The sequence below is a fragment of the Pristiophorus japonicus genome, chromosome 5, assembly GCF_044704955.1.
Source record: "Pristiophorus japonicus isolate sPriJap1 chromosome 5, sPriJap1.hap1, whole genome shotgun sequence".
Lineage (NCBI taxonomy): Eukaryota > Metazoa > Chordata > Chondrichthyes > Pristiophoridae > Pristiophorus > Pristiophorus japonicus.
Window position 1 is genome coordinate 262,087,684 of NC_091981.1, and position 19,070 is coordinate 262,106,753.

Genomic DNA, 19,070 nt, shown 5'->3' on the forward strand with positions numbered 1-19,070 from the left:
TTTCTGACTCCATATTACTTTGCCCTATCTCGCTGCATCGGTTCCCATCCCCCTGCCATATTAGTTTAAACACTCCCGAACTGCATTAGCAAATGTTACCCCCAGGACATCAGTTCCAGTACTGCCCAAGTGCAGACTGTCCCTTTTGCACAGGTCCCACTTCCCCCAGAACTGGTTCCAATGTCCCAGGAATTTGAATCCCTCCCTCTTGCACCACTGCTCAAGCCACGTATTTATTCTAACTATCCTGCTTCCACTACTGTGATTAGCACGTGGCACTGGTAGCAATCCAGAGATTACTACCTTTGAGGTCCTACTTTTTAATTTAACTCCTAGCTCCCTAAATTCAGCTTGTCGGACCTCTTCCCGCTTCTTACCTATATGTACCACGACGACTGGCTGTTCACCCTCCCTCTCCAGAATGCTCTGCAGCCGCTCCGAGACATCCTTGACCCTTGCACCAGGGAGGCAACATACCATCCTGGAGTCTCGGTTGCGGCCGCAGAAACTCCTATCTCTTCCCCTTACAATAGAGTCCCCTATCACTATAGCTCTCCCACTCTTTTTTTTTTCCCACCCTTCTGTGCAGCAGAGCCACCCACGGTACCATGAACCTGGCTGCTAGTGCCTTCCCCTGGTAAGTCATCTCCCCCAACAGTATCCAAAACGATATATCTGTTTTGGAGGGAGATGACCGCAGGGGACTCCTGCACTACCTTCCTGCTCTTGCTTTGTCTCTTGGTCACCCATTCATTATCTGTCCTAACCCTTACCTGCGGTGTGACCAACTCACTAAATGTGCTATCTACAACATTCTCAGCATCGCGCATGCTCCAGAGTGAGTCCATCCGCAGCTCCAGTGCCGTCATGCGGACTGTCAGGAGCTGCAGCTGGACACACTTCCCGCACACAGTAGTCAGGGACACTGGAAGCGTCCCTGACTTCCCACATAGCACAGGAGGAGCATGACATGGGTCCGAGCTCTTCTGCCATGACTTGACCCTTAAATTAATTTACTTGCTAAAATTTACTTAAACACCAAACAGCTACTTAGTAGTTCGCTGCCAATTAAATCAATCTAAGAGAGTTATACTTATCTTCCAACAGCCAACCACTTACCAGCTTGGCTGTGACGTCACCTCTCGATTTCGCACCCCTCTATCTTTGTCAGCAGCTGGTTGGGCTGGTCTCTGGGCCTCCATCTCCTGCTCTCGCATTCCTTATCAGCTGATCTAGTGTCAGCACTGGTGGGAACAACAAGACAAAACAGTATCTGCCACCTCCCTTGCCCTGAAAACTCACCCACTTACCAAACTCACGAATGCCACTCTATGCTGCTGCACTCCGTGCTCTGCACGAGCCGCCTCTTTTTAAACTGTGCCTCACTCACTTTAATATTGCCTATATTTGGATGACAAAAGTTGCATGAATAGCTTGCATATCTTTTTTTGTGGGGTGTAATATTTTCATTCAATCTGAGTTTTAAAAACTTACCAGTTGGCCACCAGCTGTGTTTTCCCCTGAAAAGTTCTTAAAGAAAATAAGTTCAAGAATGTCGAGTGGTAACCATTACACCTACGAGGGCCTCCAGCTCCTGACGGGCTGCATTGTGGCACTGAAGCTGCGGGTGGATTCACTCTGGAGCAGCCACGATGCTGACAGTGACATGAATAGCACGTTTAGCGAGTTGGTCTTATCGAAGGTAAAGGGTACACAGCCAGATAGGGAATGAAAGAGCAGTGCAAGGAAGGTAGTGCAGGGGTCCCCACGGTCATCCCCCTGCAAAACAGATACACCGCTTTGGGTACTGTTGAGGGGGATGACTCATCAGGGGAGAGCAGCAGCAGCCAGGTTCATGGCACCGTGGTGGGCTCTGCTGCACAGGAGGGCAGGAAAAAGAGTGGGAGAGCAATAGTGATAGGGGATTCGATTGTAAGGGGAATAGATCGGCGTTTCTGTGGCCGCAACCGAGACTCCAGGATGGTATGTTGCCTCCCTGGTGCAAGGGTCAAGGATGTCTCGGAGCGGGTGCAGGACATTCTGAAAAAAGAGGGTGAACAGCCAGTTGTCGTGGTGCATATAGGTACCAACGATATAGGTAAAAAACGGGATGAGGTCCTACGAGACGAATATTAGGAGCTAAATTAAAAAGTAGGACCTCAAAAGTAGTAATCTCGGGATTGCTACCAGTGCCACATGCTAGTCAGAGTAGGAATCGCAGGATAGCTCAGATGAATACGTGGCTTGAGCAGTGGTGCAGCAGGGAGGGATTCAAATTCCTGGGGCATTGGAACCGGTTCTGGGGGAGGTGGAACCAGTACAAACCGGATGGTCTGCACCTGGGCAGGACCGGCACCAATGTCCTCGGGAGTGTTTGCTAGTGCTGTTGGGGAGGAGTTAAACTAATATGGCAGGGGGATGGGAACCAATGCAGGGAGACAGAGGGAAACCAAATGGAGACAGAAGCAAAAGACAGAAAGGAGATGAGTAAAAGTGGAGGGCAGAGAAACGCAAGGCAAAAAACAAAAAGGGCCACTGTACAGCAAAATTCTAGAGAGTCAAAGTGTAATAAAAAGGCAAGCCTGAAAGCTCTGCGCCTCAATGCGAGGCGTATTCGGAACCCAGGAGAGGGCTCTGAGCTTGTTAGTGGGTGAGAGCTCAGATGAACAGGACCCCAAGAAAGAATGCAAAAGGCAGGAGGCAACAGAGCAGAGTAGCACTGGGGTAAGTGTAAACCACAAGGTGATGGGAAGGGACAATATGTATGAATATAAGGGGGCTGCAGGAGGTGATTCGCGATAGTAAGGGGAAAAAGTCACTGAGCATAGTTTATAGGCCCCCAAATAATAACTTCATGGTGGTGCGGACAATAATCAAGGGAATAATGGAGGCATTTGAAAAAGGTACGGCAGGATTCATGGGGGATTTTAATCTACATATCGATTGGTCACATTAAATCGCACGGGGTAGCCTGGAGGAGGAATCCATAGAATGCATACGGGATTGTTTCTTAGAACAGTATGTTACAGAACCTACAAGGGAGCAAGCTATCTTAGATCTGGTGTTGTGTAATGAGACAGGAATAATAAACGATCTCCTAGTAAAAGATCCTCTCGGAATGAGTGATCACAGTATGGTTGAATTTGTAATACAGATTGAGGGTGAGGAAGTAGTGTCTCAAACGAGCGTACTGTGCTTAAACAAAGGGGACTACAGTGGGATGAGGGCAGAGTTGGCTAAAGTAGACTGGGAACACAGAGTAAACGGTGGCACAATTGAGGAACAGTGGAGGACTTTTAAGGAGCTCTTTCATCGTGCTCAACAAAAATATATTCCAGTGAAAAAGAAGGGCAGTAAGTGAAGGGATAACCAGCTGTGGATAACCAAGAAAATAAATAAGAATATCAAATTAAAAACCAATGCATAGAAGGTGGCCACGGTTAGTGGGAAACTAGAAGATTGGGAACATTTTAAACGACAGCAAAGAATGACACAGAAAGCAATAAAGAAAGGAAAGATAGATTACGAAACATAATCGATTGCGCAAAACATAAAAACAGATAGTAAAAGCTTTTACCGATATATAAAACGGAAGAGAGTGACTAACGTCAATGTTGGTCCCTTAGAAGATGAGAAGGAGGATTTAATAATGGGAAATGTGGAATTGGCTGAGACGGTAAACAATTATTTTGCTTCGGTCTTCACAGTGGAAGACACAAAAACCATGCCAAAAATTGCTGGTCACGGGAATGTGGGAAGGGAGGACCTTGAGACAATCACTATCACCATGGGGGTAGTGCTGGACAGGCTAATGGGACTCAAGGTAGACAAGTCCTTTGATCCTGATGAAATGCATCCCAGGGTATTAAAAGAGATGACGGAAGTTATAGCAGATGCATTCGTTATAATCTACCAAAATTCTCTGGACTCTGGGGAGGTACCAGCGGATTGGAAAGCAGCTAATGTAACGCCTCTGTTTTAAAAAAAAAAAAGGGGACAGACAAAAGGCAGGTAACTCTAGGCCGGTTAGTTTAACATCTGGAGTGGGGAAAATGCTTGAAGCTATCATTAAGGAAGAAATAGCGGGACATCTAGATAGGAATAGTGCAATCAAGCAGACGCAACATGGATTCATGAAGGGGAAATCATGTTTAACTAATTTACTGGAATTCTTTGAGGATATAACGAGCATGGTGGATAGAGGTGTACCGATGGATGTGGTGTATTTAGATTTCAAAAAGGCATTCGTTAAGATGCCACAGAAAAGGTTACTGCAGAAGATAAAGGTACGCGGAGTCAGAGGAAATGTATTAACGTGGATAGAGAATTGGCTGGCTAACAGAAAGCAGAGAGTCGGGATAAATGGGTCCTTTTCGGGTTGGAAATCGGTGGTTAGTGGTGTGCCACTGGGATCGGTGCTGGGACCACAACTGTTTACAATATACATAGATGACCTGGAAAAGGGGACAGAGTGTAGTGTAACAAAATTTGCAAATGACACAAAGATTAGTGGGAAAAGCGGGTTGTGTAGAGGACACAGAGAGGCTGCAAAGAGATTTAGATAGGTTTCGCGAATGGGCTAAGGTTTGGCAGATGGAAGACAATGTCGGAAAATGTGAGGTCATCTGCCTTGGGGGGGGGGGGGGGGGGGAAACAGTAAAAGAGAATATTATTTGAATGGGGAGAAATTACAACATGCTGAGGTGTAGAGGGACCTGGGGGTCCTTGTGCATGAAACTCTTTTAGGAGTTTACAAAAAACATTAAACCCTGCCCCCCCCCCCCCCCCCCCCCCCCCCCGATCTGGGGGAAACACCAACATTTACAAGGCCCTTTTTTTTTTTGGTCTTTTTTTTGCGCACAGAATCAAAATTTTTTTCAAGTGCCCCCTATAAAAGGGGAGGGGGACACTAAAAGCACCGGCAATTAAAACAAATTAACTTAAACATAAAATCAAATTAAAATTTGGTTGCCGGGCGTGATGATGCACTCCAGTCCCTCCGGTGCCCACCTCTCGCGGAAGGCCGCGATCGTACCGGTGGACACCGCGTGCTCCATCTCCAAGGACACCCTGGACCGGATGTATGCGTGGAAGAGAGGCAGACAGTCTGGCTGAACGACCCCCTCGACCGCCCGCTGCCTGGACCGGCTGATGGCCCCCTTGGCCGTGCCCAGGAGCAGTCCTACGAAGAGGCCCTCGAATCCCAAAAAGTTAGTTTGCAGGTGCAGCAGGTAATCAGGAAGTCGAATAGAATGTTGACCTTCATTGCGAGAGGGATGGAGTACAAAAGCAGGGGAGGTCCTGCTGCAACTATACAGGGTATTGGTGAGGCCGCACCTGGAGTACTGTGTGCAGTTTTGGTCACCTTATTTAAGGAAGGATATACTGGCTTTGGAGCGGGTACAGAGACGATTCACTAGGCTGATTCTGGAGCTGAGGGGGTTACCTTATGATAGATTGAGTAGACTGGGTCTTTACTCGTTGGAGTTCAGAAGGATGAGGGGTGATCTTATAGAAACATTTAAAATAATGAAAGGGATAGACAAGGTAGTGGCAGAGAGGTTGTTTCCACTGGTCAGGGAGACTAGAATTAGGGGGCACAGCCTCAAAATACGGGGGAGCCAATTTAAAACCGAGTTGAGAAGGAATTTCTTCTCCCAGAGGGTTGTGAATCTGTGGAATTCTCTGCCCAAGAAAGCAGTTGAGGCTAGTTCATTGAATGTATTCAAATCACAGATTTTTAACCAATAAGGGAATTAAGGGTTATGGGGAGCGGGCGGGTAAGTGGAGCTGAGTCCACGGCCAGATCAGCCATGATCTTTTTGAAAGGCGGAGCAGGCTCGAGGGGCTCGATGGCCCACTCCTGTTCCTAATTCTTATGTTATGTTCTTCTGTATGCAACAGGAATGACGTTTGCCACAGGAACAGACTTCAAATTCCATAAAGCAACTTGGTTAAAAACAAGGAAGACTTGCATTTATAAAGCGCCTTTCATGGCCTCTGGACGTCAATGGCGTACTTTTGAAGTGTAGTCACTGTTGTAATATAAGCAACACGGCAGCCAATCTGTGAACAGCAAGATCCCAGAAACAGCAATGTGATAATGACCATATCAGTTTTCTTAGTAATGTTGATTTGGGGGATAAATATTGGCCAGAGTACTAGAAGTAACGGCCATACTCTTCTTCAAAATAGTGCCATGGGATCTTTTATGTCCACCTGAGAGCAGACAGGGCCTCGGTTTACCATCTCATCCAAAAGACGACATCTCCCACATTGCCTCAGTCGTCATCATAAGCAGTCCCTTGGAATCGAGGAGGACTTGCTTCCACTCCCTAAGTGAGTTCTTTGATGGCTGAACAGTCCGATATGGGAGCCACAGGCCCTGTTATTGGTGGGACAGACATTTGTTGGGGGAAGGGGTCGGTCGGGCTGGTTTGCCACGCGCTCCTTCCGTGCCTGGCCTCTTTTTGCTCCTTGCGTTGAGAGTCGGAGTTCAACGCCCTTCCGGGTGAATTTTCTCCAACTCGGGTGGTCTGCGGTCAGGATCTCCGAGGTGTCAGTGGTGACGTCGCAGTTTACCAGGGAGGCTTTGAGGGTGTCCTTAACGTTTCCGCTGTCCTGCTTTGGCTCATTTACCATGAAGGAGCTCCGCATAAAACATTTGCTTAGGGAGTCTCTTATCTGGCATGCGTACTATGTGGCCTGCCCAGCGAAGCGAATCGAATGTGATCAGTGCTTCAATGCTGGGGATGTTAGCCTGGTCGAGGTTGGTGCGCCTATCCTCCCAGATTTGTAGGATCTTGCGGAGACATCGTTGGTGATATATCTCCAGTGACTTGAGGTGCCTTCTGTACATCGTCCATGCCTCAGACCCATGCAGGAGGTCGGGTATTACTACAGCCCTGTCGACCATGAGTTTGGTGGTAGATTTGAGGGCCTGGTCTTCAAACACTCTATTGCGCAGGCGGCCGAAGGCTGCGCTAGCGCACTGGAGGCGATGCTGAATCTCCGCATCAATGTCTGTCTTTAAGACCTCGGCCTCTGGCCATTGCCTCAATCACTGAAGTGTCAGCCTAGAATTTTGTTCTCTGGTATCTGGAGTGGGACTCGAACCCACAACCTTCTGACTCTGAGGCAGCAGTGCTACCACCTGAGCCACAGCCAAAGTGGAAGAATATATAACATTTATGTTGTGATGTTCAAATATTTGTTGTCCGTGCCATCTTTTAGGAACAAATATTTTGAATTATACTAAAATACCATGCTGTGATACTGAAATTTGAAGAGGTTTTAAAGTGCAGTGATTGATCTCCATAATTAAGTTCCAGAAATGTATCCACTAACGGCATAAATTCCAATAGGTTGTTACTCAGCAGCTCTGAACAGTCAAACTTAAAATCTGGAATCTCCAGTATTAAGATTGTAATTAGTTGATGAATGTAGGTTTAATGAGGAATACAGGTTTATTGCAAATCTGTGGAAATTTGAATTAGCGGCATTAATTTTGGAATACGTTAACTCAGCTGCGCTGTAAAGATTTGAGTGGCAGCAGCACATGATTTTTTTAACATCCTTAAAGGTGCTATTTTTGGTAAGTGGGTGTTGGCTAGCCTGTGCTCCAGTTGGAAGTTTGTTTCAAAGCACTCTCAGCTTTAGTAGCGAGCAGGGTTGTGGCAGTAACTGCTAAGCATGGGTTGCTGCTTCAGTAAAGAGAGAAGTCCTTTGCTGGCCAGCAATGTCAACGAAAAAACAAGTTTGTTAAGGAATGCAAGAAGTGAAACAGATATTGAAAACTGGATCCAGAACCAAGGGTCAATACTTAAAGAAGTGACTGAAAATGGGAACTTGGATGAACATGGCATGCTGAAGGGTGCACATATTGCGAATGCAAGTGTGGATACTAACCAAGGATGGTTGAAGAACAGCAGGCGTATCATCTGGTTCTTTCTAACAAAAAAAAACATCTACCATAATCAAATGTGCATGCAGCAAGCTGAAAATCTTACAAGAATAATTAGTGAAGACTTCCTGACAAATGATCCTTCATTGTCAAATGTACAAACTGGGAATCTATGGGAGACTATTAGTCCATCCAGGAAAAAAATCTTGGATGTTAAAGGAAAGGAAGATCTGAAAAGGAAATACAGAAAGTCATGGAGTACTGTTAGCATGGATGAAAAATCTATTCAGAAACCAAGAACTGAAAATGTTATTGAAGGTGGGCTGTTTCTGTTGGACAGTAATCATTCAAAGGATAAGATTGGGCTCTTGCACCCTGAGGAAGAGGCTTCCTTAACTGGTGCAAATTTGACAAGTTGCCAGATGATTTTTGAGAATTCCCATTTGCATCAGCAAGAACTCGAGTGTCACTCACTGGTGGCTGAGGTTTGTGGTAAAAATAGCAAGACAGATGGAGTTCACTCTATTACAACGAGACATAATGCTGAAATCGATATTAAATCGAGAACCAATGATTTTTATAGTATCTGTACAATAGATCTGGAGGATGTAGAAAATGATGAAGGGGCACCTGTTTTTCCTCATAATCAAATTGCTTCAGATCTATACTGTTCAGCTGTTGCAGCTGAGAGAAAGCAAAGCCTAACATGGTCTGTTGATACTGCTGTGGATTTTTCAAGTCACTATCCTTTAAGTAGAGCAGCTGCGTCTGGGCAGCAGGAAGTAGTTCGAGTAGCACAAGCGATGACTGGACAAGTCGGCATTGTGAAGCAGCATGGTTTTTCCACTGAAATATGCCCTGATGCAGCACAAGCTGCTATATTACTGATGCCACAATCAAATGCAGCACTTTTATCTGCGGAAATGACCAAAAATGAGGCAGAAAATCTTGATGCTCCGCCTCAAAATGGAAAGAAACACAGCCTTGTAAAGTCTTTACTTTCTGAGAACTTGACTGAGGTAAATGACTTCATTAGTTCAGACACTTGTGCTTCAAAATATGCAAATGCTTACAATCATGCCAAATGCTACCATCTGTGTGAGGCAAAGCAGATAGACACCGAGTCCTCTGCAAAATATAGCACTAATTTTGAAGGTACAGGTATGAATGAATATCAACAATGCAAGCTCAATATGTTGGAATCCAAAAGTATGATGTATTCAAACACAGCTGTACAGCTGTGTGATGAGGTGAGAAATGGCAAAAATATTATATCTGACTTCTCTGTAACCAGACGAGCAGTGCTGCCAAAGTTAAATAATTTATGGCCTGTTAATTCTTCGATAGAAAAAATACCTGATTCTTACACTCCATCATTGTCAGAGTCTTGTCTTGAAGGTGAGCTAATTCTCAGCCATGTCGTCAGTGCACCATCTAATTTGCTGGAAACACAGTTTACCAATCAGATGACTGAACCTGACGAACTGCAAGATGATCAAGCTGCTAAGTTAAGTAATGTGTATGTGGAACCTCTGGAAGATAAATACTTGGATATAAATTTATTGCAGTGCTTATCCGTACCTTCTGTTGGAAAACCATTTGAGCATATGAGCGCTGAAGGGCAGAGTTTGAAATCCAGTTCTTGTGCGAAGTTAGATGATGTAGTTTATGTCAGTAAATTTACCATTGAGGAGCCGATACTTAATCAACGAAGCAGAGGCCACCAAAGTGGTGGAAAACTTGCAACAGTGTGCATGGACAACATTTTGCAATCTGATCTCAAATTGAGAGTGCCCCATGCCTCTGAAGAAACTATATTGGAAAATTCAGCTGAACAAGATGCAGTTGTCGAAGTATATGATAATACATGTATGTCTGAGCCATTTAACACTGGCTGCAGTGCCAGTGTTGATTTAACAAAGTTGGATGAAACCAGCAGTATTTTGCCTACTAATGATGTATGGGATTCTGTTCAGAAAAGACCAGCTACAGAAACACCTATGAAAAACCAACAGGGCAAAGGTGAGACAAGATGTAGCGAAGAAAGCCAAGATTCTACTGTTGTGTTTTTAGCAGTCAATACTGAAGTAAGCAGTGAAATGGATTTTGCCACCCATAATTTCTCTGATACTGTAGAAAACAATGCAGACATCTACCTAAAACAATATACTAACAGTCTGAAAGATGAAGGAAGTTTATTGAATGGAATAACTGAACAGATCCTTCAGATTCAAAATAATTCTGCACATGGTCAAGTTTTACCTGCTCCAAATGCAGCGCTTGGAAGTTCAGAGACTCTACAAAATATCCACCCACAGATCGAGAACAGAACTAGCTTTGTAAATGGGCATCTCTCCGAATGTTGTAATGAAAAGACTGATGAAGACGTGAAACAAACATTTGATACTGACTGGATTACAAATGAGAGCTACAATCCCGGTTTGTGCTTGGTGCAAAATGAAGCTCCACGAGTCATGCTCGACACGAGCTGTAAAACCATACACTTATTGGATAAGTCTGAGAAGAGTCCACCCACCTTTGAAATTGAAACAAAGGAGGGGAAGTGTTCACAAGCTAGTGCCCCAGCACTGGAAAAGAGTGTTCCTTTTACTAGTGCTTCAAAAGAGGCAGAAGCTGTTAAATTGTACACATCAACAGAATCATGTGAAATTATTGTGAGCAGTCTAGTAGATCCTAGTCAGATAGATCGATATGCATCAACTCCTTCATATGAAATACCTCATGTCATAGCTGAAATCTTCAGCAATGATGAAAAAGAGAAACGCTCGTCTGATGTGCTGTGTGCAAGCAATGAGAGATGTGTGGATGTGATGGCAATCATTTTGAGAGAGTCTGGAGATGAACCTAAAATAGATCTCAATTTAGAAAGTGACGTTGGGCCACCATGGACTATCAATCCAGAAATTGACGCAATGTTTGAAGATGTAGCCGAGAATATATTCGCTGAACAGCTGAAGATAAATGTAGACGGCCGTACGGGTTACTTGTGGAACACCAGCTTCTCTGGAATTATCAAAGAGCTCGGCCTTCAAGAAAATGATGTCCAATCAATTGTATCAAAGAATGTTGCCCCCAAAAGCCTTATTGGGATGTATCCATATGACCTTTCTGTGTCCGAAACCATTGATTCTTGGAGTTGGCTCAACAAATGTGACCAGATTGTGAGTATCTTGTGATGTAATCCCACCTATTGGCTCTTGAAATTGTAACTTTTGTACATATCGGCAAATTTGACTTTTTTTAATTTTTGGAGTCACATGGGCCAGATATGAGGCAGCTTTCATGGCTATTTTTCTGGTGCCTGCCCCTGATTTACTTAATTCAGCGGTGGGATTTGAACTTGCGACCTCTGGGATAGTAGTTCCATACCATAACCACTCGGCTCTCATACACTACAAATTAAACATAGCTCATTCAGTTTAAATTCAGAAGCAATGAGGATAGTATTTTGTCTTCCATCTAAAACTTCATTGTCATTTCCTTTCAATGAAACAAGGACCTGACATTCTCCTCGCAATTCTTCAACTTTGATACTTTTTAAGGAGTGAACAGCATTTATTTAGGATGGAATATTTAACTATTAGTTTCTTTAATTGAAATTATCTTCTTTGTATACGGTGGCACTTCAAATTTAAGTATTTCCTGCGGATCGGGACCTGTGCATAAAGAACTATAAAAACTGTTTGAAGGGTGCACACGAGTCAACAACTTATTTATATCGCGCCTTTAATGTAGTAAAACATCTCGGTGCTTCACAGCAGTGTTATAAGACAAAGCAAATAAATTTGGCACCGAGCCACATAAGAAATTACTGCAGATGACTCGGTTTTAAGGAGCGTCTTCAAGGAGGAAAGGGAGGTGGAGAGGTTTAGAGAGGGAGTTCCAGAAGTTGGGGGCCCAGCTGAATGCACGGCCACCAATGGTTGAGCAATGGTTAAAATTGGGAATGCTCGAGGGCAGAATTTGAGGAGCGCAGATATCTCCGGAGCTGGGGGTGGGGGGGGGGGGGTGTGGTGGTGTTGAGGTTGAAAGAGATTAGCGACGGGGAGGGGTGAAGCCATGGAGGGATTTGTAAATCAGGAAGAGAATTTTGAAATCGAGACGTTGCTTAACCGGGAACCAATGTTGGTCAGCGAGCACATGGGTGATGGGTGATCGGGACTTGGTGTGAGTTAGGACACGGACTGCCGAGTTTTGGATAACCTCAAATTTACGTAGGGTCCTGGGCAGTCCCTCTGAGTTGAGGATGGCACAAATGAGTTCTCGAGTGACAGACCAATGCGGGACCTACAGTCCGTCACAGATGGGGCAAATGGTGGTTGAAGGGACGGGTGAGTGGGGTGCTTGGGTTGTCATGCGCTCTTTCAGTTTGCACTTGGCTTCTGCGTGTTCCCGGCAGAGAGACTGTGTTCTCAGCACCTTCCCGGATGCTTCTCCTCCACTTTGAGCGGTCTTGGGCCGGGGATTCCCAGGTGTCGGGGATGTTGCACTTTTTCAAGGAGGCTTTGAGAGTGTTATTGAAGCGTTTCCTCTGACCACCTGGGACTCGCTTGCTGTGTCGGAGCATACGGTGCGTTTGTTTTGGGAGTCTAGTGTCGGGCATGCGGACAAAGGCCCATCCAAATGATCTGATCGAGCGTGGTCAATGCTTCGATGCTGGGGATGTTGGCCTGAGCAAGAGCACTCCCGTTGATGCGCCTGTTCTGCCAATGGATTTGCAGGATCTTGCGGAGGCAGTATTGGTGGTACTTCTCCAGTGCTTTGAGGTACCTGCTACACATAATCCATGTCTCTGAAGAACGTAAGAGGGTAGGTATCACTACTGTACTACTGCTCATGACCAGTCCAGATTCAAGGTCGGCCCCATCCTCTGTCATGGAATTACAGCATGCAGACGACGCATGCGTTTGCGCACTGAGGTCGAACTCCATACCATCATCATCGCCACTTTCACCGAAGCGTAGCAGAGTATGGGCCTTACATTAAACATCCGTAACACACAGGTTCTCCCAACCTGCTCCCGGCACACATTACTGCCCCCCTCCCCCCGGATTATCATGATCCATGACGAGGCTTTGGACAACGTGGACCATTTTCCATACCTGGAGGCGACAGAGGTTGAACAGTTTGCTGTTTTGTTCTGGAGATTAGCTCCACTCTAGCGGGCAGCTTGCTGAGGGTGAGATGGAGCATTGCAATAAGGAAAATCAAGCAGCGTGTTGGTGCGATGACAGCCGTGCTTGACCCTGGTCCGCACGTGTATAGGGTCTGTGATGGATCCATTGGTCAGAATCACAGCTTGCATGTCATCGTGAAGCAGGCGGAGGATGGCGACAAACTTTTGAAGGAAGCCGAATTTGTGGAGGACGTTCCATAATCCCTCCTGGTTGACGGTGTCGAAGGCCTTTGTGAGGTCAAAGAAACCCATGTACAGAGGTTGATGCTGCTCCGTGCATTTTTCTTGAATTTGACGCGCGGTGAAGATCATGTCTGTATGCCCTTTAGTGGGCGGAATCCGCATTGCGACTCTCCTTCTCATTTCTTATATGCTGCCCCTTGGCGATATCATCCGAAGACAGTTGGTTTCCACATGTATGCTGACGACACCCAGTTCTGCCTCTCCACCACTTCTCTCATCTCCTCCATGGTCTCGAGTGTCAGACTGCTTGTCTGACATTAAATACTGGAAGAGCAGAATTGTTCTCCAATTAAATACTGGTAAGACCCAAGTCATTGTCTTTGGTCCCTGCCACACACTGCGTTCCTCTGCCAAGCATCTATGAGGCTGAACCAGACTGTTGGCAACCTAGGTGTCATATTTGACCCTGAAATGATCTTCCGGCCACACATCTGCATCATAACCAAAATCGCCTATTTCCACCTCCATAACATTGCCCGCCTCCGCCTCAACTCATCTGCTGCTGAAACCCTCAGGTGAATGGATAAACCAGTAGTCCACTACATCCGTTCAAGTCTGCGCCCCTTGGACTTGAGGGAGCAAAGATGAGGGCTGGACTGGGGGAACAGCCAGGGTGTGAGAGGGTAATAGTTTCGATGGGGACAAGGGCACCAAAGGTGGCGAGGCTGTGGTTGAGCAGATCGGTGGCTGCAGAAATATCATGGTGAAACCAGTGTTTTTTGTGTTCAGATACTGACTGACCTGGTTTCTGTATCCGAATTCAAGCCTTTACAGTTTCATTTTTTGTTTTATTTTAAATCAGTTTGGAGCTATTTTGTTTTCTATATTAATCCTTCTGTCTCAAAGTGCAGCCAACTTTGTGAAAAACCTTGCCTATTGGATTTTTGGCTCTGTAAACTTAAAGTTTGAGTTGAGACATCACTGCAATTGAATGTTTTCTAAGACTTGGATTGTCTTGGATTTCACCTAGTTTGCACTGAGTTTATTGATATTTAGTGAAGCATTGAATTGCTGAACTTGGCTTTCGTGCCCAGGGACGAGGGAAAGTGAAGAAAATTGTTCCAAGATTTCCACTTGCAGCTATGTTCCAACCAAATAAATGGAATCCTCCAAAAATTGCTCTTGTCATTTTGTGCAGTTCCAGCATAGTCTTACTTAATTGTATTCATTCTTGAACACTCAACCTAAATTTGTACCTGTTTTCTTTAGCTTCACATTCATAATCCTTCTTTTCCTTTCAGAAACCTTAGTTGCAAGCCGAAGGATTTTCTTCATTTTCTTGCCCAGCCTCATTTTCTGACCTCATTTCTACTCGTTTGCCAATTTTGAGCAGTTTCAGATTTTCTGGCCCCAATAATTATCTCGTCACCTTGGATGCCTGTTTTGGGTCTGTCTTGATAGTCGTTGAAGTATGGTGAACAGCTATAAGTAGTTTGGATGTTATGCCAATATCTCATTTTACCACGTAGTGTCAATATCTCTCAGCATGTAGTATAACAATGGAATTCTTTGTGATCTAGCTGGATTTAGTGTATTTTGCGTGTGTCCCCATGTGCACTTCTCCAATCCAATCCCTTTGAAGGCTGATTGAGAAGCATTTGATGAGCTGAGGCCAGATACGAATCATTACGCTACTTTATTTCACAGACAGCGAGGGAACATACTGCATATTCTTATTTAAATCCTACCTAATTATATATCCTTTGCTCTGTTTTCAGCCAGGGGAAGGACTGATGTTGATGTCCCCATTGATGATTTGGCTACCCAATCCTCTTTCTCCTCCAACAGTGTTGTTTTAAGATATATGCGGATTCTAGCTTTGCTTATCTTTTCATAAGTCTCGCCTGTGGCGTACTGTGGTATTTCATGGGCATGATCTGAGTAACTGGAGCACCATCAAATATCTAGAAAGCAGTTTTAAAAAAAAAAATCCTTGCAAATGCAGGTAGATGAAGCCGTAAAGGCCCAGCAGTATTTTGGGTTTCATAATTAGCATCGAGTAAAAGAGAGAAGTAATGATAAACATGTACAAGACATCGGTGAGGTCATAATGTGCGAGTTTGGGCACTCCATTACAGAAAGGACATGAAAGCTGTACTACGTAGATTCACCAGATGATGCTAGGGGTGACTCTCATAGTTATGAGGAGAGACGTAAGATACTGAGACTATTTCCACTGGAAGAGAGAAAGCGGTGAGATTTGTCAGATTGTTGAAAATTATGAAGGGTTTTATGCGGTGAATCAAAGATCACTTCCCTTTTGGGATTCAGTAATGGGTCAGTAAATTTTAAAGTAGTCACTGAGTGCGGAGAGGGGTTAGGATAAATTTATTTCCGCAGTGGATTGCTGGAGCATGGACTAGAGTGGTTGAGGTCAAGACGATTGTATCTTTTAAGGGAACATTGTCTAAATGTTTGAACCAGTAAAAGAAGCAGGGCAGTTTTGGAGTGCTCTTGCAAAGTGTGCGAAGTATAAAGAGGTATTTATGAATTGACTTTCAGTTTATATAGTGACTCTAGAGTAGAAGGATACAGGAATGGGAAGAAGAGCTGAGCAGTGAAAGATGTGGGGATATGGTCAGAGATTTTGAAGTCAGCGAGAAGTTTTCATGAGCTGTGAAGGAAGGTGACGAGGTTTTATAAACATTTCTCCTGTGGTCTTTGACCAGTTGGCCTCTAAAAATGGCACAGGAGATGGGGGATATAGGAGCCAGAGTAGGCCATTTAGCTCCTCCAGCCTGTTCCATCCAATTGGAAGGTGGTTGATCTGTACCTCAAATCTGCTCCATTATTTTAGATGGCTTGATTAGATCACCCCCTCAAAAATGTTCAGAATCTAATTTTTTTAAAGTGGATAAGGTGCTGAACTTGACATCTTAAATCAGTGTTTGGATCAACATAATGCTCATAAGTACCAGTGTTTGTTAACATCTTCACGCATTGCTTCCTTGCGAGTGCATGGACACAGTGGAATAGGGTATGGAGATTTTGGCCCCAATCACAGTGGAAAACTATTGTGCAGCAAAGTTCTTGGCAATTCCAGCCCTTGTGCTTCAGCTAGGTCTTTCAGTTTTCTGTCCTGCTGTCACTGATGCTTATGGTTTCTGTGCATGTTTTTGAGATGCCTCTGTCGCTCTAGCGGATAACAAAAATGACTGGACATTGCAACTTTAATTTGTCAGCACGTGATGCATAGAATTGCAAAAGGCTGTAGGTTAATTGTGACCTCAGAATTTAGTTGCATGTATTTAAGTCTATTTTCTGAGAATAACAGCAAATCATTTGCGTTGGCTAAGAAATTTAGGAATGACTAGGTGTTGCTGTATACTTGCATTTCAAACTAGGGCAGGAGGAGCTCAACTGAACTTGAAATAAACATGTATCAAAGTGCAGGATTAAATAAACAATCTTAAGTGCACGGGATCTAATATTGGGAAGAAATTTGACGAGTGCTAAGTCTCAACGAATTTGGAATTAAACTGTTGACAAGTCATACAGGCTAGTTGCAAAAATATTTCAATTAATCTGAACAGTGTTAGCTGCCCATTGCCTTGGCGGGGGAGAACAAATGTATTTACTTTTTCCTCATCAAGCTCCTTTCCTGATTTGCCCTCAAACTACCAATTCTTGCTCCTCTGGCCCTCCGCTCGTCACAACCACCTTTGCCCTTGTCTCCATTCGCTATTTTCCATACCTACTATTTCCTTCGCACCCTAGGGTTGCACATCTGGTATGCCACTAGTTTTGTTATCCCCTGCCAGATTTGGAATGGCCACGTCAAGCATAACTGTTTCGCATCACTGCCTGCCCCCCCATCCACCCATTTGAAAGTAAAAGATAAAAATTTTTTGCCTCCACATGATCGACCACCTCAAGATCCCTTGCCCTACCTCTCCATCGTCAGTCAGTGCAAGGTGCAGTACATTTCTTTGCAGCCAAGATTTTAAGGTTTGCTGCTAACTGCCCTCCTTTACTCCCACTGAGTGTTTCTTGGAATGGCAGAGTTGGAAGTGATGTACTTGGAGGTGATTGCTGGATCTGTGTGAGCAACAAATGAAGTATGATTGATTTGGGCATAGGGAGTGCTGCATACCACATAGAAACGAACCTTTCATCCCATGCTTGTGTTTATGCTCCCCACAAGTCTCCCCCACCTTACTTCATCTCACCCTATCAACAAGTCCTCATGCTGTCTCCCTTATCTAATTTCCCCTTAAATGCATCTGTACTTCTTGCCTCGACCACGCAGTGTGGTAGTGAGTTCCACATTTGCACTACTCCTGAAGTAAATAATTTCCTTTTGAATTCTTTATTGGATTTTAGTGGCGGCTATTCATATTATTTTGGATGCTCCATTGTCGAAAACAAATTCAAGCCTTGAATAGCTTATGGTATTACCAGGGAAGTTAAGAGATGAGACTTGAAACATTGAGACACTGAAGTGGAGAAAGCCAAGAGCAGATTTGAGTTTATTGTAAAACAGAAGTTTTGATGTGAACGACTATTTTCCTTTAGTTGGAGAGTCGGTGAGGAGTATAAGTGAGAAGAGAATTTAGAAAAAAGTTCTTCACACAAGTTTATTAGCGCATGGAATGCTTTGCGTGAAATGTGTTTCCAGCCACATATCCGCGGTACAACTAAAACCGCCTACTTCCACCTCCGTAACATTGCCCACCTCCGCCCCTGCCTCAGCTCTTCTGCTGAAACCCTCATTTATGCCTTTACCTCGACTTGACTACTCCAACTCACTCCTGGCCGGCCTCCCACATTCTACACTACGTAAACTTGAGGCCATCCAAAACTCAGCAACCTGTGTACTAACTCGCACCAAGTCACGATCACCCATCACCCTGTGCTTTCTGACCTACATTAGCTTCTGATTAAACAGTGCCTTGATTTCAAAATTCTCATCCTTGTTTACAAATCACTCCATGGCCTTGCCCCTCCCTATCTCTAAATCTTTTTCAGCCTCACAACCCCACAAGATGTCTATGCTCCTCAAATTCTGGCCTCTTGAACATCCCTTATTATGGGTGCCATTTTCCCCAAAGCGCTTTTTTGGCATACTTGAAGAGTTGTGCCCATTTTTGGGGGGCCCCCAAGTACGCCAAACAATGTTCTAAGTTTCCCCATTGGATTTTTTCTTTTTGGCATGGCCCAACCTGTCCTTTAGTTTTGGTGTTGGAGTGTTGATCTGTGTCAAAAAGATCGGGTTGCCACGGTAACCAACGACACAATGCGAGCTGAGGCTGAAAAGTGAAACGTACAGCCAGCTCCCAGCACATTAAAACACATTGCATCAATTTAAAAACACATTAAATACATTGCATCAACTTAAACACAAAATATATTGCAGCAATTTGTCTCCCAATTATTAAAGCCGGTCCCTCGCCCAGGCTTGAAGGGCTTGGCTCCCCGAGTTGAAGCCGAAGGGCTTGCTGGTGCACACTCCCGCCCCTAGCCCTGGTCAGATGGCCTCCTCCCTCCTGATCCCCACACCCAACTATACCCGAAAGGCTCTTCCCCCTCTTTCCCCCCCCCCCCCCCCCCCCCCCCCCCCCGGCCCTCCTCTATCATACCTTTCCTGCTGCTGCTGTTGTCCAGGCATCTGCTGCACTTAGCTGTGCCAATTTCTTTAACTCTGTTTCTGCAGAGGCCACATACGCTGGCCTTAACAGAACTAGAGTAACTCTCAGCTTGCCAAACTTGCCTAAATGGCCAGAATTG

General features: G+C 44.8%; 1 protein-coding gene across 2 annotated transcripts in view; it reads left to right on the forward strand.

Annotated features, from left to right (window-relative positions):
* larp4b (La ribonucleoprotein 4B) overlaps window positions 1-19,070 on the forward strand; it is a 134,550-nt gene that overhangs the window by 47,377 nt on the left and 68,103 nt on the right. The window lies entirely within an intron of this gene.